The sequence below is a fragment of the Stegodyphus dumicola genome, chromosome 8 (assembly GCF_044657685.1).
Source record: "Stegodyphus dumicola isolate Sdum_Otavi_A_Nest chromosome 8, ASM4465768v1".
Lineage (NCBI taxonomy): Eukaryota > Metazoa > Arthropoda > Arachnida > Araneae > Eresidae > Stegodyphus > Stegodyphus dumicola.
The window spans coordinates 61,144,901-61,165,981 of record NC_140775.1 but is presented as its reverse complement, the minus strand read 5'-3'; the positions used below and the strand labels follow the sequence as shown (position 1 = coordinate 61,165,981).

Sequence of the window (21,081 nt, the reverse complement as noted above, 5' to 3'; positions counted from 1 at the left end):
TTCGAGGATTGGTGGTAAAAACATAACAGGAAATCACTATAATTCTATCGAAGTTGGGCATTGCCCGCAATTTTCAGGAATGGTACAGGCATTATAAAAAGTTCATTACAAACGGCGAACATTACTTCGAATACACACAAAACGCTTTTTGCGTTTTAAATAAGACTCGTCAGTTTATAAAACCATTTCATGCCCTTTAGTGTCGTACTTTAAACAGAAAATACATTCCAAGAGAGTTATAGGAAATATTGTCACGAGTAACTGGTAATTCGTGACTGCCAGTTTAAGCAGTTCAAGCTGTGCTCTGAACTTCTTCCTCATCTAGAAATTTTTACGAAGATCTGTTTCAGATCTGACAAACTATATCAAATTATTTTCTTCATCAAAATCTAGTCAAATAACTTGTAAAGAATGTACGTATCTTATTTCGAAGTAGCTATGTTAGTTTAACAGATTATATGTTGAAAGTCGAGATTTCTAATTTCGCAGTTACGAAAATTAAGCATTAGTTTATTTTAAGTTTGTGGTAACGTGTTTGGAAAAAGTAGCAGCCTACCTTGAAGATTGGTCGTGGTTTCAAATAACAGCCAGAGATCAGTTTTTATCAGTTTACAACAATGAAATTGTAGAGAGTTGTAATAATTTAGTAACTTTAATTGTTTCAACTGAAATTTAATATATGAAGATAAATTTATAAATTCTTTGATAAACTGTCATGTTATTTCAAAGAGAGAAGACATTACTAATATTAACATGGCGGGAAAATATAAAGGAAAATACATAAAATTGTGTATAACTTTATTGCTAAGATTTATTTAACTTGCCTGAAACATCAACAACTCCACGAATTTTTATGGATGCAAGATGTGCAGGGTAAGAGCTTTCGTTGACGTAGACCTCAGGTTACAGTAGGACTTTGATAAACTCCGTCGCACTTTTGAAAGAGAATCTCTTCGACGATAGATCCAAGAGATTCCAACTTCGCTTTCCAATTACTTTCCTATGCCGCGAAGGTATATACACTTGCAACATATAAGCCTAATCCGGAATTCGAAATTAAGCCCAGCAATATGGCAACCAACATCGCTAACCGTTACAGTGATCAGAACGACAAGTATAGCGTTTATAATACAAGATAAAATCGAATGAAATTCAATATATGGGAGGACAAGTGCCATCGAATAATCTAAAAGGTTTCGATGTTACTAAATAACGGTAAGCAAATTATTGAAACCATGGTTTGTGATTGTTGTCTGGAATATGCCAAACGATGCTTAGATCCCAAATGAACGCATTCTGGTAATCATGGAGTGTAAAGATTATTGTGGATGTGGAAATATGTCTTCGGAAAAATGTTTGATTTGACTTCAGCATAATTCTCCAGTGTGCAAGATAATTAGGAAATGTAATGAGCTCAAGCGGAACAGAACTAAGGTTATGTTAAATTAATTGAATATGGCAAAGCTCACGAGGACTATCTGCCTAGTGGAGAAATGCTTTAGTGGAGTATCTTTTACGGTAACTGACTTTTATTTATGTTAAACACAGGGGGAAAAACTACGAAACCAGTCATATACCCAGCACACTCCCCTGGGAACGAACATGGAAAAGGTGAACTCCAGTATTGAACGGTCTTAACTACTGCGTCACTAATGGAGCTAACAACAGAAGCTAAGAAGAAAGAAGTTGCCAGCCAGGGTTCAGAAATACAATTTAGAATAAATTTTAGTCAGGAAGAGTGGATAAAGTTTTACTTGAACTTTTTAACTTATTTAACAGTTCGCACTTTTGTAGATTCTTTTATCTTTTTCGGAGTTTGAATTTTTGATACTAATAGCCTTAATTAGTGGATATATTCAGGTTTTTGTTTAAGTGTTTTTCATATTTTCGACGAAAACTCAATTATTGCTTATTATAACAATCTTGAAATCATGCATCAGTTTTGCTAAATTTAAATAAGAATTCAATTAGCGATAATGAAGTGAGAGGTTAAGCATGCGTGTGACAGAAAAATAGAACTCTTTTTTTTTTTTTTTTTTTTTTTTTGTCGTAACAATGATTTGTAACGGCGCCTGGGATTTAGAATAAACAATAAATTGTTTTCTAGTTTATTGTCACTTCAATGCCACATGTCACGTCTGGCTTCTTTTCTATATCAATCAAATATTCTTCGTAACTACCATCTGTACTGAAAAGACGCAAAATATTTCTACACGATTTTTATTTTCCCTGGAGTTTGATGAAGGTAAGTACTGTTTCATTTGTAAGTTTTTCTTAACAATAAATTTAATATTTTATCAAAGACAGATAAATAATCACTAATATTTTTTCGGAATAATAAGAATTTGTATACAGTTTCAAGAAGATTTTAAAACTGACAAAATTGAAGCATACGTTGACATTGGTTGAGTAGAAAAGCTTACAAATTTCTAGAAACTTCAGTAAGTTTTCCACAGAACAAATTTGGTATTTAAATGAAAATAACTTATATTTGTATTTCCCACTTAACATGATAAGCTTTGGATATTAATTCTTGAATTTAATCGTTATGCTTTAATTTTATATATATTTGAAAAATTTAGTTTGCTATATTTCTCTTTCAACGAAATGCAAGAAGAAAAACGTTTTAAACCAAACTTCTCCACAGTTGACTAGCGTAAAATAATTACTTACATCTTGCTTTCCCCTATACGAATACTTCAATTTATTATTTTTTTTCCATAAATAAACATTTCCCAATTTCAGATTGATTTATTCGATTATGGCAATGCACGATAAGGTTATTTGCTTAAGAGAAGGGATACCTTTGTGAAAAATTCTCTGCCTCGCATCTAGCAGCCATATGGAGAAAGTCACGAAAAGGCCTAGAATCGAACCCACGTCGAACTATCAGTGTTTAGCAAATTTACCGCTGGTGGTAAAGTCGCTGATTTCAGAATATCGCTAGTGATAAAATCCCGATTCCAGAATAAGTCGGAGAAGAGTAAGAAAATGCCATGCTTGCTCACAATCGAGAATCGTTCTCTGACAAGGAGTGTGGATTGATTTCACAAGAATTGATGAAATATTCAGTAGTTATGATAATGGAATAAAAATAATTTGCATGCATTAAAATTTTTTACTATTTTATACACTATTAGGAGCTTTATGTTGATAACGTGTTATAATGTTTTTACTAGATATGTAGAGGTAACAAAATTTTGAATGATAAATTTTCCCTGAAAAATAATTAAAATTAAATTAAATACTATTTTTTTTTGTAATGAAGTGCAGACATGGCATACTTAAGTACATTATAATTTCACTACATTGCGTATCGATTATGATATATAAGTATAATACGTGTATACATTAAACTAAACTAAAATAATGTTAAAAGGAATATATTATTCTCATTATCTTTAAAAAAATATAAAATTCAGTCAAAATGTAAAATTTCATTGAATTATTGGAAATTTATTCAGAAAAATAGATTTATAGAATTAATGCGTATAATATCTTATACCCGAGTAGTAGCCGAGTAGTAGGAAAAGGCTTTTTTTAGCAAAAAATGCTTTTACTGTTAAACGTATTCGAAATGTTAATGTTGTTTCGAAATGTTACGTTTCCTGCGAATTAAATTTTCAGCTAAATTTTATCCCTATGAAATATTGCTATTATGATTTTAAAACTGTGAAGTACTGCAACGACTGTAATTTCTTCTTCTAAATAACATTAAACGTTTCAAAAGTTTTGCAACTCACCTGTACCTGTTTGCCCTCGAAATCGAGAGTATGAATTAAAATTTAAGCCAAATATGTTATGTCGCGAATTTTAATTATATTAATATGTGTTTGAAGTTATCATTATTCTAGTATTTTTTGTTTGTACCCATGTGCATTCTAATATGGTAAAAAGAGTTTTCTTAAGTTGTTAGGAATTTATTTAGCTCATTTATTCTTGAACTGTAGTGTAACAAAGACAAAAAACGGTTGCAAGAGCCACCTGGTTTATGGCCTTTCACTACCAGTTGTGTTGTGATTTCTTCGCTGGTGGCCTTTTTACTAATAGCGTTGAAACAAAAATTGTCTTGCTTTCGTTTTGTTACATTTGCAATGTTTCTTTCAGTAAGCTTAGGTAAATGGATTTTCTTAAAGCTTAGTTTCCGCTTGTTAGTTGGGGGTCCACTTTACTTGTCCACGTTCTGAGCACAAATGTTTGGCTTCATTGTTAGATTTTTCTAGTTTTTGATTCGTCGTGGGGGTGGAATTTTCTCAGTTAAAGTAAAATTATGAGATTGGTAAGATTTAATTTGATGATTTTTTGTAGGCCTATGAAATTTTCGGGGAGCGGAGAGGAGAGTTTACCTCGGTACTTGCACCTTGTTAGAAGTCATTTGGAGTCTAATTTTCGAGCTAAAAGGAAAAGGTGAAAAGAGTGGGGGCTTGACCCGTTGCGGGTCTTACTCTCGCAAGCGCCGGCTGTTGATTCAGATTTCGGAGCGGAGTCCTATATGGAGTGATTTGAGTTGCAACATTTTTAAGTCTCGTAAGAGTGCGCGGGGATTGACTAAGCTACTAGAAGAGCATTTTATTCCAGAAAGATTTAAAATAAAGTGCTAATTTCCAAGAGTACTTTACCGACTACTTTTAGCACTGATTACTTCTGGTATCTTCTTCTTTATTCTTTGAGAACTCTCTGCTGTTTTGAATGCAGCGTTGAAGGCGAATCATTTTTAAATCCGTGAGAAGTATCCAGCGCGGCGGTGCGGGTTTCGACAACGGTTCTTCGGAGGTCATCGGCTACCTTCCGCAAAGAGATGAATTCACGAAAAGGAAAGAGAATTTTCTCTGTGAGTAGAACGATTGTAATGTTCCTAAGAAATCTAAGAGATGAATCCATGAAAAGAAAAGAGACTTTTTCCTGTGAGTAAAAGGGATTGTAATGTTCCTAAGAAATCTATGAGATGAATTCACGAAAAGGAAAAGACTTTTCCCTGTGTCTAGAAGGATTGTATGATGCGGAAATTCCACTGGTCTCGTCTTTCGTCGAGTTCCAGCTAGTAATCCGGCTAAAGCAGTGTGATGTGGGAAATTCTACTTGACTCAGCAATACGGGACTTATTCTAGAAGTTATCGTAAGTTCTGGTTCGAGTGAAGAAGGTTTTTCCTAACTACTAACTGTGAGTTCCTTATTTTTTTCGTTTATAATATTTGCAGGCATCATAGATTATTTGGCCCGGAAAAGGTGAACTAATCTTGCATTTTAGTGGAAAGGGAAAATTAATTTAATAATGAGAAAATCACTTTGTACCTTAAAGAGAATTTGAAATTGTTGCAAAATAAAAATGTGTAATTCTGTAAATTATAAAATTCTTGATTAGTTTAGGTGAGATCCAGTTTAAATATATAATTTAATGCTGGCGGATTGTTAAGTCATTAAGACTATTTAACTGTAAGATTACGTCATTTTTTCTCTTCTTGGCGCCTTGCATGGCGCAGATGTTCATTACAGCAACCCTGTAAACGCTTACTCAGTTTTATTTTTTATTGCTGTTGTTGTTAGTAGTAAGTCATCGCTTGAAAGATGGCACGCATTTGATTAAAGTTGTTGAATAAAATATGTAGTACAGTCCACTTCTAGTTAATTTGAAATTGTTGTATAACAACGCACGCATCGCATGAACACTTTATGGCCCGCCGAGCCACAGGTAAAAGACATCGTTGCTAAAACTAACCTTTTAGAACATTTGGAATACTTTCGTTTGGTTGTATTACGCATAACTTCATATAGAGTGTTTGGAATGCTTTCGTTTTCGTGTGGATTACGCAATTAAGATTGGATACTGTGTCTTCGTTCATTTCCGGTGTTGCTGTCGAGAAATCTGCAATCACGGTAAGTGATAAATTATTTATTTGTTCATGAGGAGTGAATTGGAAGCGATTAAAGCTAACAAAAAAAGTTTAAAATGCAGTATCAGAAAGTTTGAAAATAAGGTAAATTCTACAGTGGATGAAGCAGATATTTCCTTATTGGAGTTATACGAATCAAAAATATTAGAATTTAAAAAGGAATTAAGTAACATTTTCGATTCTTTATTTGCACATTGTGAAGAAAAGGACACTGACGAATTCATTAAGGAAAAGGAAAATGTAGTAGATAATCTCGATGAAATTCATTTGAAAATTAAAAGAAAAATTTCTGAGATCCGTTCTCAAAGGAATAGCTGCTCAAATGAAAACGGTTCGAGTAAAGACATAATTGTTTCGGATATAAAATTGCCTAAATTGTCTCTTCCAATATTTAGTGGGAAAATCGAAGAATGGATTGAATTTGAGGATTTATTTTCCGCAGCTGTGCATAAAAATAGCAAATTAACAAATGCGCAAAAATTGCAATATTTAAAGAGTTCGTGTAAGGCAGACGCTTTAAATATTATTCAGTCCATTCCAATTTCAGATTCGAATTATGACGTAGCATGGAATCTGTTGGTTGATCGCTATTGCAACAAAAACGATTTGATCAATTCTATCATAAAGAAATTAATTTCTATACCTCAAACGAGTGATTCTACTTCGTCGCTTTTAAAATTTATCGATAAGGTGCATGAATGTTTACGATCCTTGGAAGCATTGGAGCAAAAGGTGGAAGAATTTTCAGACACGTTAATTGTTTATTTATTAGTTGAAAAGTTGGATAGAAATACTCGGTGTTGGTGGGAAAGGTCACTTAAAAAAGACGAGATGGGAACGGTTAAACAACTGACATGTTTTTTGAAGGAACACGCTCGCACCCTATCACATTTCAAACCTCCGCATGGGGAATCGAAACGCTCATTACCAAAGCTCTTACATCACTTTCGGAAAATTCAAAAAATTGTCCTTATTGTAAAGCTGATCATTTATTGTTGAAATGTGCGCAATTCTTAAATCTAACAGTCAAGAAACGATTGGAATTTGTAAAGACAAAAAAACTATGTTTCAATTGTTTATCTTCGGTCCACACAATCAAGGACTGTAAAAGTTCTAATACATGCAGAAAATGTCAGAAATATCACAATTCGCTCTTACATTTTGATCGAAATGAAGAAAATTTCGATAGAGCAAACGGCACATCGAATCAAATCACAAACAAGACTAATAAATTAAGCAGTAATCTTTCTCCAAATGCTGATACATTTACTCCAATGGCATGCAGCCAAAAGGTTAGTGACACTAATGAAACCAACCAAGCAAAGTCCATTAACGGTACTGCGCTGAATATTTCCAGTTCTTTTAATAAACAAGTTCTACTTTCAACTGCAATTATTTTCGTTAAGGGTAATGATGGAAAATTTATCTCGCTGAGAGCCTTGCTGGATTCCGGTTCTCAAAATAATTTCATTACTAAAGAAGGTGCTGAGTTATTGAATTTGAAGAAAAGAAAAATAAACGCTTCTATTTCAGGTATCAATGGTACAGTTATGAGTGTTAAGGAAAAAGCTATAGCAACCATCGCTAACGCTACTAGAGATTTTATTCGTACCTTACAATTTTTTGTTGTTCCAAAAATAACTCGCGTAACGCCTGCTAAATATATAAACATTCCTGATGTTAAGCAGTTGCAACTCATTGGTTTAGCTGATCCAGAGTTTTATAAACCTGGTCAAATACATGTTTTATTATCTAACGAAATATTTTTTGATTTACTGGGAACAAATAGAATAAATATGCAAGACCTGATTCTCCATCAGTCAGTTTTTGGATACATCGTTAGCGGGTCAGTGCGCATGCCGCAGCAAGGCAGTGTTGATAATTATTGTGGGTTTGTGGAAAATGGGGATAATTTATCTGACAACATGAGAAGGGTTTGGGAGATTGAAGGTATTAATGAAGCAAAAAAAGTGAAAAGTCAGGAAGAGGAATTTTGTGAACAGCACTTTCTTCGTACACACACGAGGCAAGATGATGGCAGATATATAGTGGAAATGCCAATTAAGGAGGAAGGACTTAGCCTTTTAGGGAAATCGAGAGAAAACGCTATCAAAAGACTGAATTATCTACTTAAACGCTTCACTCGCAATCCCGCAATGAAACACTTATACGAAGATTTCATTAAGGAATATAATGAATTGGGCCATTCCGAAGAAATTGATGAAGGGGATAGCTCTAGTTTCTCATATTATCTTCCTCACCATGAGGTTTTCAGACCCGAGAAACCTAGCACTAAATTTAGGGTAGTGTTCGATGCCACTGCTCCTACGACTACTGGAATTTCGTTAAACGATATTCTGCTGAATGGAGGGTTAGTTCAAGACGAACTATTTGATATTATTTGCAGATTTCGAACGCATAAAATTGCCTTCACAGCAGACATTGTAAAAATGTATCGTCAGATTTTGATTAAAGAACATCAAAGAGATTTATTACGCATCTTATGGAAGAGTAGTGAAGAAGAACCAGTTAAGGTCTATAGACTGAAGACTATAACTTACGGTACTTCCAACGCACCATATCTAGCAACACGCACACTTAATCAATTAGCAGAAGACGAGAAAAATAATTTTTCGTTAGCAGCGCCAATAGTACAAAGGGATTTTTATGTCGATGACGTACTCACAGGAGCCCATACTCTAATAGAGGCTAAAGAATTACAGTCGCAATTGATTAACCTATTATCACGTGGAGGAATGCGTCTGCACAGATGGTGTGCTAATCATCCTGATCTTTTGCAGTTTCCGGATGGACAAGAGGAATATTCTTTCGGTAATTTCGATGACGATCAGAGCATCAAAACTTTAGGATTATTATGGAATCCAAAGATAGATTGTTTTTCGTACAAATCAACCATCAAGAAAACAACTACTTACACAAAGAGAACAGTGTTGTCTGATATTGCTCGCATTTATGATCCATTAGGACTGCTTGGTCCAGGGATAACAAAAGCAAAAATCTTCATCCAAAGACTTTGGTTATTGAAGCTTGATTGGAACGATCCGCTACCCGAAAGGATAATTAAGGATTGGCAACTTTTTATTGATTCAATGCAATCTATCAACAATTTGAAAGTCAGTAGATATGTTTTACAGGATAGTTTTTCTGATATACAAATTCATGGATTTTCAGATGCATCAGAACACGCATACGGAGTAGCCATCTATTTACGCTGTAGAAGTGACAATAATTTATCTTCACATTTGCTTTGCAGTAAGTCCAGAGTAGCTACACTAAAACCGCTGACAGTACCTCGACTGGAACTCTGCGCAGCTGTACTGCTAGCACAGCTTGTTGCAAAGGTGGTGCCTTTATTGAAATTGGACATAAGTAAAATATGTCTGTGGTGTGACTCAACCATAGTGTTAGCATGGCTTCAGAATCCCCCGCATGTACTAAAAAATTTTGTTGCTAATCGAGTGTTGCAGATTCAAGAGCTAACACATACATGCCAATGGAATTATGTGCGTTCAGAGGAGAACCCGCAGACCGCAGAGAACGGCAGACCTTATTTCCCGAGGACTGAATTTTGACAAGCTGCATGATGTTGATCTGTGGTGGAAAGGTCCTCCATTCTTGAGTGAAGGTGTCATACCTAACAAGAACATTGACTTTGAACAATTAGAAAAAACAGAGACATTTTCTAATGAACTGAGAAAAAGAACTGACATTGCTTGTTTATGCACTTTGCCTTCAAAATTTATTGATAATGTCCTAGATATCACTAACAATTATTTAAAATTATTACGTGTTGTTAGTTATATTTTCAGGTTCATTTGGAACTCTAGGTGTGCAAAACAGAAAGGAGCACAGAGAAGAACAGGAGGAGTAAGTTCAAAGGAGTTAAATGAGGCAGAATCCTTTTTAGTAAGAGAGGTTCAAAAATGTAGTTTTTATTCAGATTACAACTCCCTCGCACAAGGTAAACCCGTTAATAATAAAAGTAATTTACTTTCTTTGAACCCTTTTTGGATGCAAATAATGTAATGAGAGTAGGAGGCCGATTACAAGGGGCCAATGTAATGTTTTCACAAAAACATCAAATAATTTTGCCTGTTAAATGCAAACTAACTAAGCTGATTGCCGAGCATTTTCATCAGAAATATTTACACGTAGGTTCGCAAGCATTATTGTGTTTTATGAGACAGAAATTTTGGCCATTACAAGGTAGGAATTTAACTAGAAAGATTACCCATGAATGTATAATTTGTAGTAAAAATAAACCAGTCACTATCGAACAAATTATGGGGTCATTACCTGCAGAGCGCGTAAATCCAAGCTCACCCTTTAATCATGTCGGCACCGATTTTTGCGGTCCATTTTTTATTAGGTACAAGGGACAGAGGAAAGGAAATCTTCATAAGGTATATTTAGCTCTTTTCATTTGCCTTATAACAAAGGCAGTGTATCTCGAACTAGTGAGTGAACTCACCACTGACGCATTTATTGCTACCTTAAAGAGATTTATTGCTAGGCGCGGAAAATGCTCAATCATTTTCTCAGACAACGCAAAAAACTTCGTTGGCGCAAATGCCGAATTGCAAAGAATTAACAATTTAATTAGAAATCCTGACAAAAAATTAGCAGATTATTTAGGTGAAGAAGGAATAGTATGGAAGTTTATTCCCCCACGGACACCTAATTTTGGTGGACTATGGGAATCTGGAATAAAATCCGTGAAATCTCACTTAAAGCGGATTGTAGGTAATGCAAGGTTGACTTTCGAGGAGTTATTAACTGTAGTAATTCAGATAGTCTGTTTTAAATTCTCGCCCTATTACTCCCTTATCTTCCGATGTAAATGATTTAGAGGCATTAACACCAGGTCATTTTCTCATTGGAAGACCCTTGAATGCTATAGTAGAACCCGAATTAATTGATATACCTGAAAACAAACTCTCAAGATGGAAACGAACTACCAGATTTGTCCAGTTGATATGGAATCGTTGTCATAGGGACTATTTAAACACACTACAACAGCGTTCAAAATGGAAGGTAGAACAAACGAATATTAAAATAGGTATGCTAGTACTAGTTAAGGAGGATGAGCTTCCTGTCTGTAGATGGGTGTTAGGGCGCATTACAAGAATTTTTCCTGGAGTTGACGGTAAGGTTAGAGTAGTAGAAATACAGACAGCAAAGGGCATCATTAAGCGTGGAATTACAAAAATTGCAATTTTACCCCAAGAAGAAGCTTCCTAAGTTAGTTAAGTGTTAGCTTATTATTATAAAACTTGTATTGTACATTGTATTGTGTATAAAATTTTATTGAAAATTGAATATTATTATATTGAATTAAGAGATGTTATTCGTATTGCATTATTGTATAAGGTAGTAATTGTACAATTTTGTAGGTTATTATGAGTATTATCGAACGAAATTATTGAAGTAACCCTTCAATGCCGGGGGGTATGTTAAGTCATTAAGACTATTTAACTGTAAGATTACGTCATTTTTTCTCTTCTTGGCGCCTTGCATGGCGCAGATGTTCATTACAGCAACCCTGTAAACGCTTACTCAGTTTTATTTTTTATTGCTGTTGTTGTTAGTAGTAAGTCATCGCTTGAAAGATGGCACGCATTTGATTAAAGTTGTTGAATAAAATATTTAGTACAGTCCACTTCTATTTAATTTGAAATTGTATGTATAACAATCTATGTATAACAACGCACGCATCGCATGAACACGGATAATCATGAGAATCTGTTATTATGTTAATTTGGAAATTTGATCTTGATAAATGAACCTTTGAATTGATACATAATGTGGAATATTAATAACTGTTGTATGTAAGGGTAGTCTGGCCAGCTATCTGAAATTAGATATTCGAGAAATTAATAAATGTGTTTGTCTTATAATTTTATTGCATTTATTTACCTTGTGTAATTATGTTTTTTTGGGTGGTCTGTCATGTCACTCCATTTGTTTGAGCCGGGAGGCTTTTTAAGAAACATGGAGTTTTATTGAATTTGTATTATTGTTTTTCCGTAGTGGGCTTCACAAGCGCCCTATTGTACTAACCAATTACAGCTATACAATTGATCTTACGATATATTATGAATTTGATTTATTTGATTTTTTTTTGGTTAGTTTTTTCTGGCACCATGAGCCAAAGTTAAAAGTCATAAAAAGTATAAAACACCTAATTTTCAGTGATTCAACAAATACAAGACTGTTGTTGTTGCATCAGGTTCTTCTATTTACAATAAAATTAATGTAAAATTCCTTACCTGCTGCATCTTCAGTGTTCACGACGCCAGGCTTCTAATAATCACGTTTTCAGTAAGAGTTTCTATTACTGCTAACAAGCCATCTTGTCTTTTAATTATTTATTGAAATAAAAAGCTAATATACACTATTTACAAGGTAGGTGATAATTATTTTAAGATAGTACATTTTTAGTTCTGAGTCTTTACGCTCCTCAGAGCGGTTCCAATCTCGACTGGTTCTCGGAACTTAATTACAGCAAAAGTAAAGGAAGAGATGCCCGCCACCTAGTGGCAAGAATGTGACAGTTGTTTTGCCAAGTTTTAAGTATTTGTAATTTCTATTGTTGTGAGTGTAATCCTTGTTCTAATTGGTTTTATACAGATTATTAATCGTACAATGTAATAATTTAATTTTACATTACAGCCATAAAAATGTCTCGTTAGACTTTATTAGCTTTTAAGGTAATTCTCCCGCCTTCTTAGCATGCTTTCGTGGTAAAATATTCAGCACACTCGCCGCGTATTCGAGACGTCCGTCGTTCGAGTCCCGGCGAGGGCATTGCTCGTTTTTCATGTCTCCTGCTACGAAATAATCCGCTAAATGTACAGTGGCACCCGAACTAAAATTATCCCGGTGGTGGATAATGATTTGGCGATTAGTTTCCGTAATCCCCAGTGTTCAGCAAATTTACCGGAATTTAAAAGGGAGAATATATAAGGTATCTCTCCCGCCTTCATAGCATTCCTTCGTGATGTAATGATCAGCACACTCGGCACATATTCGAGAGGTCCGAGGTTCGAGTCCCGGCGAGGGTATTGCTGATTTTTCATGTCTCCTACTTCGAAATAACCTAATGTCTCTACAAGCTTTATGATTAATATTGACATTATTTCTTTGTGAATATTTTTTGAGTATTTATTTCGGTCTATTTTGCAGATGAGTGTACATTTGATCTGCATTATTGTTCTCTTACTGGCGCTGGAAGATGTTCAGTCCAACTTGTTAGAAGGTTAAACTTGTTTTATTTATATATATATTTCTTTTTTTTAATATAAATGTAGCTTTACTTCTGTATTAGAATAAATAAAAGATTGACTTTAAATAACTAAAGGCAAAATGAAGTATAGGAATTAAAATAGACAAGTATATAAGTTAATAACTTTACAGTATAATTTCTAAGTATTATAAAAGTCCCACGTTACCGGAGACCGGCTCATTCGAAAGAACGAAAGATAATAACATCGGGAGGGGGAGAAAGAATAAAGTTAGTTAATTTTTTTAAGCTCAGAATTGTAATTTTTCAAACACATATTGAAAATAATGACTTCAATGTATTATATAAAAATCCGAAAAGTTGATTTTGTGTATTGTGCTCATCAGATAACGTAAAAGCATCCTATGCATAAACGCTGCCAGATAAAATCCAAAAAACGGTCCCTGATTAGTTTAAGCGTTACAGGTGTATCAACTTATTAGCAGTAGAAACATTTTATTATATTTCAATACAGAAATTATTCATGTATTCCAGCACAGGAATGTTAATGGCATTGTAATGTATGCTTTTAATTCATTATGTAACACATATTTGTTTTTGATTCAGCGGCCGAGAATTGTCATGAACTGTCAAATTTCCCAATGGAGAAACATTTGATTTTGCAAACAACCACAGCCTGGGTCTATAGTTGACCTCTCTTCATTAGTTAGGATATATTCGATGATGAAATACATAAGCTTAAGTGAATTTACGTCATGCCAGCAATAAATTCTCACATTACAAAATGGAGGCGTGCCATTGATGTTGTCGATTGCTTTAGACTAAAGATACTCATTAAATCAGATAAATGAGACGATTCGCTTGAAATTCACAGACAAGAAGTTTCCTTTTAGGAATAAAGATTTTATTTCAATTATTTGCAACAAACCGTTTAATTACAAATTCATTTCTTTTCAAAAATTTTAATACTAGTATTCTAATCACGTGATAAACCGAAGGACTTTCTACTCTTTTTCAAACAAAGTATTAACTAAGGTAATTTACTTACCATAAGTGGAAAAACAGATGTATCGTTACATACGTGAAGGCATTATTGAAATAGCATTGTTTTCCCTCGCTTAGAAATATTAGAATCAAGATTGAAATTTAAGTATGTGTTTAGTCTTTCTCTTTCTCTTTTACCCAGATTCAAATACACTTAAATGACGTGTATTGTTTCTACTTCGAGGGCTAATTTGAACTTTTAAATAAGTATAAGAAATAAAAACAATGGATGACATAATAATATCAAGATAACCAGAAGTTCAGAACTTCGTACAAGGTGTATAAACCTAATAAACCTGTGGTTTCAAAGGAATGGAACAACTGCCTGCATGGGTTGAGACTCGATGGAAGTGTTTGCGTGACCATCCAAGGTTATTTGGTCTTTCGCCTTTCGAAGTTTTCCTGTGCTTTCCTTACCTAAACAAAAGTTGACTGTCAATATAAGGTAACCGCCATACGGAGAAAAATTAATTGGCCATTTTCAGAAATTAATTGACATAATTTTTGTGTTTATCTTTTCTCAGTATCGTATACATTAAACTGCATGGATGCAACATGGATAAAAATTTAGTTCTTAATATTTATTGTATTATTTCATTTTAAAAGCTACCAAGTTTTTCTGCCTCAGCCTCTGCATTAGAAATATTGAATTCAAATATTGATATCATAAATTAAATTATAATATAATTTATAAAATATTAAACATTTATTATTTTATAATCTTAAATTTTCTTTCCATTTCAGATATCGATATATTTCCTGAAGCAAGAGCGTAAGTACAAGAATTTAATATCTACATATATACAGAGTACTTAAGAACAATTACAGAAAATATGTATCTTTACATCAACAATTACAAATGGCAGATGAAATCACTGTGCGCCCTTCCAGATATTTTTTCTTCTGAAGAAAATTCATATTGTATGTTCTTCACTAGGTTTTAAACTTACTCTGCATGTTTATGGTAAAAATACTAGATTTCACTAGTGACGAATTTTTAGTAAAGAAATCAGGAAGGAAAAGATATTACTGAATAAAAAATAAAAAAAGTAAACATTATAATAGTAAAACAATTAGCTGAAGTAAATACTTGCCGTTACTTTCATATTTGGCATTAAATACCCTTCAGGTTTATTTGGATGTTGGCGGAAAATTGAGCATTTATACATAGGTATTTAGTCTACAAACGAAAATTCGTCATATTCCATAGGCTTGTTTTACCCCATATCGTTCCTGATATTTTTTTAAATGGTGAATAATTCTGGTTTTCGTAACAAAATGTTTTCAGTAAACAATTTCTTGAGGTTTGGAACCAACTTCGCGATTGCAAAGGTTTGGAATGCATAAAAAATCAGATTTATACTGGAACCCCCTATTTACGCTCGGTCAATCTCAGAAAAAGTACGGTAACATTACGAGTATTCCGTTCAACCTACCTATAAAAAATATCAAGAATAAACATTCTAAGAATAAAAGGATACGGAAGATTCTAAGAATAATGGATGCAATATACAGACGAAAATTTACGGATTACACCTTTTTCTTTACATCGTCCATTATTAGTTCTACAAAAGTTCTGTTTTGAGACGCGGATCACGTGATTTAAATCGTTTGGCAAGAGTTTCAAACCTACCTACGTAGTTCTGAAATGATTTTTACTAATACATTAATGTCCAAAAGTAAACAAAAGAAAAACTGATGATATAAAAAATTATGCAAGCAAACTGGATGAAACTTGATGATAATATTTATTATTCCCCTTTAGTATTACAAATTTTCTTTCCAGAAAGAGAAAGAAAGTGTATTTAAAAAGTAACAAAATGTCAGTATTCATGTTTTCACTATCATATTTCAGATAGGCCAACCAGCGGCCGAGCGGTAAAGTCGCTGAACGCTGGTAGTTCGGTCCGAGGTTCGAATCCCGCGAACGGGCATGGTTGCATGGGCGTTTTCGTGACTTTCCCCATGTGTAACGTGTATACGAGCCAGTTTCCCTTAAAAAGTCCTCCACGAAGGCATCTCTCCTCTTAGGCAGATAGCCCTAGTGTGCTTTGCCATAATTAAATACACTACCATATTTCAGGTATCAAATTTCTTTTACTACAACGCTTACGGTAACGCTGTTAAAAGTCTTATAAAGAGTCAAATGTATTTTTTAGCATAAGCTTTTAAACGTTCCTCTTACTTCTAAAATATATATATGTATATATATATATATCGTTACGATTTTTGTATTGATTTATCAAGTTTGCTATTTTTAATAAAATTGTTATTAAATTGTTTCATATCCCCGTGCAATATTGCATGCGACTTGTTTGAAGAGAAAGCTATGCCGGAAAAATAAAAGAATACAGGAGCACATGGTATTTAATAAATAGATATCCCGTAATTCTACGCTTTTGCTTTTTGGCAAAAATCGAGAAAATACCAGACTATGCTTGTGCTGATTAAAAAGCTTATAAAAGCCAGAGAAAAACATCTCAGCTCAGTTGTTTTATGAGTTTTTTTCACAAAACTATTGTTGTTTACTGTAGCGAATTCGCGGTGAAATCGGGTTAGCTTTCTCTGTTTTGAATTAAGCTCTTGAACGTTTGAGTACTTTAAAAGATAACTAGTGTGAGATATTGCAGTACTGTACGCATATCTGTGGAAATTTAAGCATTTTGTTTTATTTGTTGTGATAATAATAAACTTTATTTCCTTTTCATCGGATTTGTGCATTCAATTCGTAACGAACCTGTACGCACGCAACACGTTTTTGGTTCTCCGACGCGGAAATCGAACCTCACTCCTGACACCAAAATGTGTTGCGTACAATTATTATATTATTATAATTTTTTATTTAAAAGAAATATGTACTTAAATCAACCTTCGGTAGATTTTCTTTACATATTGAAAAATTAAATACTTTCTGGTAGTTAATAAATAGTCCTCTTTTCTACTGTTATTTTTTAACAAAATAATTATTTTAATATACATTTTATGATTACAGCGCATTGGAAACGGAGGACAGAATTTGAATTAAATATTCCTTAGAATGTTTGGCTAAGATTCAGTTATGGGCACTAAAATATTTTGCTTTTTATTTTGCAAGTTAGAAACATGCAGGCATTTTTGAAGCACTAGTCTGATGAAATTATATTATAAAGGTTAATTTTTGTTGGTATGGAATTTTACGCACATGATTATAGAAAATAAAAAATTAGTTTCTCTAGATTGAAGCCTTAGTCTGGAAAACATAACCTTGCTTTTAATTTGTTCTAATACAAAAGCTAACTGAAGTTTTATTAATTTAGTTGTTTAGAATAGGTTTAGGAAACACGTTGCTTCAAGAAAAATAGCAAAACGAAAAGGGAAAAAAATCGGACGAAATGAATAATAGTGCAAATGAATTATTTTACTATATATGGGTTGTTAAAAGGGCTAAATTTAATGATAAAAGTTCAACCTTATAAGGTATTTCTCCCGCCTTCGTAGTGTAGTCGTCTGCACGCTGGGCGCGTATTCCAGAGGTCCGTGTTTCGATTCCCGGCGAGGGCGTTGCTCATTTTTCACCACTCCTGCTTCCCAAATACCTTATGTCTCTACAGTGGCGTCCAAACTAAAAGGGTGGTGGATGATGTTTCTTTACACACAGGATTTTGCGACTGAGTCCCCTAAAAACACCAGTCGCCGTTTAAAAAGGGGTATATAAGGTATTTCTCCCGCCTCCTTAGCATGCTTTCGCAATGTAGTGGTCTGCAGGCTAGGCGCGTATTCCACAGGTCCGTGATTCGATTCCGGGAGAGGGCGTTGTTCATTTTTTTTCTCACTCCTGTTTTAAAAATAACCTAATGTCTCTACAACCTGTCTGAATATATATGCTTTACTTATGTAATAAAATACAATTAAATTAAATAATTTAGTTTAATATTTGCAGTGAAAGGTGTAATAAGATTCTTATTAAGTTATTGGTGTGATATTTCCCTGAAATGTTTTCTGTTAAATACATAAATCATTACGATTTCACAAATTAATTAATTGTTTTAAAACTTACATTTGAATAATATTTTTTAGGAAAATATCTTTGTTTTAACATCCCCCAAATTATAGAATATTTTTTTTTTACTTCTCTCCTTTATCCAGTAGTTTACGCTTCTTTTTTTTTAAATTGTTTGCCCTTGGCAAAAGAAGCTCCACGCGATTTTGTAACAAAGATTTTTAGTGAGTCTTTGCTCGTGAGCATCTATTTATATGTCATGATACAGAATTAGATAAACGATAATATGTTTAGTTTCTTTTATTAGAAAATATGCATATCTATTTCTCATAAAATTTAGACCAAAAATATGAATTTCTTTTCAAGATGATGTAGATTTAATTTTGTAATTTAATTTTTATGATAATTGGTAATTTTGTAATTTATATTAATTTGCTTTTGTTCTTATTGATATAACCTTAAATTCAATTTCAGTCTAATAATAGCAGATCCCATAACAAGCACCCCAAAAAAATACGTCAATGATGCAAAAATACCCCAAAATACATAAATGAATGGGAAGAATTTTGGAGACACTCTAATAACTCGTTGGTGCATTTTTAGCTTTGATAGCAGGCTGTATTTGTTCTGTGCACGGACTCAACAAGGTGCTTATACCGCTCCTTGGGAATATTAGCCCATGTTGACATTGTGGTAATTATCAGTATATCCATATTGAATGATGGCGTTACCAAACATTGAAGTGATCTCTCCCTTTTGCCCATAAATACTCAATAAGATTGATGCTAGGAGGTCCAGCAGGCCATAGAAGACATTTAAATTCAGAATTAAGCTTTCCAAAACAATTTAAGACTAACCATATCCGGTGACAAGGAGTATTAAGATGTTGTAAGTGACCATCTGATCAAGAAACACCACAGGCATAAATGAGTAGCAATGATTTTTGAGATAACCTAGTGGCACTCAGAGTTGTTTCCAGACATATCATAGATTCCAAGAAAATAGATTTCAGACCATGGATCCACTGCCCCATGCGTAAAGAGCAAGCTGAGTCTATGAATTCGTTCTGTTTGTATCATATTCTGATCCTGCCATCTACCATATTTCGTGTGATTGCGCCAAGAGCTTCTTACACTCGAATCAGTACCTCGTCTTCTAAGACGAGGTAGGAGTATATATCATTCGCAGGCAGGCATATAAGGCAGGCGTATATATCATTCATAGCCACACTGTCACACGCTTGCTCTTGCAGAATGTACTCTATTCACACAGGTTATTGTGCAAAACCGCAAACATTCCGTAATCGGGCGCATGTCTGCTCGGTTATCGTACAGCAAACAACCGTGGTGCAGTCTTTCCGTTGAAATAAACATTACCATACACAATGCCCATGTCTGCCATTTCCGTCTTCGTAAATTGTCCCATGTTCTCCGCAACCGGAACTTTAAATGTCTAATGTTGTATTTCAATTATAGCTCTGGTGAACAGCAAAGCGAGCAGCACCTTTAAGCACATAACCAACGCCTTCAAACTTGCAAAACTATTAGATGGTGAGCACCCGGCACGTAGCCTTAGGAACCTTAGGAAAACTTCTCTATCTGGAAGGTCATAGCTTATTTTAAGCTTATGGTCTTTAAATGTCAATCTGTGATCACGCATGTATTCATATTTTTCATACTAATATTTCTCCGGATGGCTGTTGACGGTTTTCATCTGATAGACCCTAATATGCCGCTTAACTGCCTTTCTACGGGCTTCCGAGTAGTCTAGGTGTCCCATACTCTTCCTAGATGTTTTTTCTTCAAGTTTATAACCAAATCTAACAATGCATCTGGATTATAAAATAAAATTTCCTTTGCTAACTTACGCTTGCTGTCATCACTTCGCCCTATTTTTGTATCTAAAGGAATTTTTTTCTTTTCCAAATCACGTTTTCACTCTCTTAGCATCAGTTATGTCAAATTTCATTGCTGTATGTTAGGATGGAAACTTGCTATTGCCATCAATATGGTGAAATGAATAGCAGAAATGTGTTCTTTCAACAATTCTGACGTTCTCTCTTAATTACAATCGCATATTGTTATTTAATTTTCGTACTATGTGTGTTATATGACTATCTCATTTCTGATTTGATTTTTGCAGGAGATGTGCCGAGCCTAATGAATCTTGCTCTAAAGGAAGCTATGGGCACGGACCAAGACATTGCTGTCCACCTAAAGGCTGTTCTTGCAATCCTTTCACTGGGAATTGCGATTGCAGTTGGGACACAATTTCAAGCATGACTAATAAAGCATGGGACTGGGTAACTGGCTAAAATAAAAACTCATTATGAGAGCTTAGGAGCTCACTCTGAATACTGAAATGATTTAATCTTTTGTACATACAACAAAAGCAAATAAAATCAAGTAATGGCTTACGTTCCCGTAATTTTAATTTAAAATTTTATAGATAGTTTGGATGAAAGACGTTAATTTATAACACTTGTTAATTTGATAGTTTGTGTCTTAAAAGAATAAAAACTTGGGCCCACATAATTACCATATAATATTATAGGTCATCAAAATGTTATATTTAAGTCCAATAAATTTTTCATAAAGTTTTAAAATAACTGCAAGTTTATAAAGAACTCATTGGATGTTTTGACGCAGGGACTATGACAAATTAATTTTGTCCTTGCAGGAATTCAATTCATAAATCTCCCAATGATCACTTTTCTTTAATCCACTGGCGGGCAGTTGCTATTCAGCATTGGCCACTACTAAGGCCATAAATGGTGGCCATTTTATTGTGGAGACGCTTGAAAGGCAGCCACCGTTGCTTCCTATGAAGGGACGGTCAGTTATAAAGATGCCTTCTCCGGGATTCAAATTTCCGGAGAAAGTATCGGTGGCATCATTTCTCCG

General features: G+C 34.0%; 1 long non-coding RNA gene across 1 annotated transcript; it reads left to right on the top strand.

Moving 5' to 3' along the window:
* Window positions 1–2,172: 2,172 nt before the first annotated feature.
* LOC118184769 (uncharacterized) lies at window positions 2,173–20,594 on the top strand. The gene is made up of 4 exons (XR_015042586.1): window positions 2,173–2,245; window positions 13,098–13,170; window positions 14,944–14,971; window positions 20,321–20,594. It is a non-coding gene; the product is annotated as an uncharacterized LOC118184769 (long non-coding RNA).
* The last annotated feature ends 487 nt before the right edge of the window (window positions 20,595–21,081 follow it).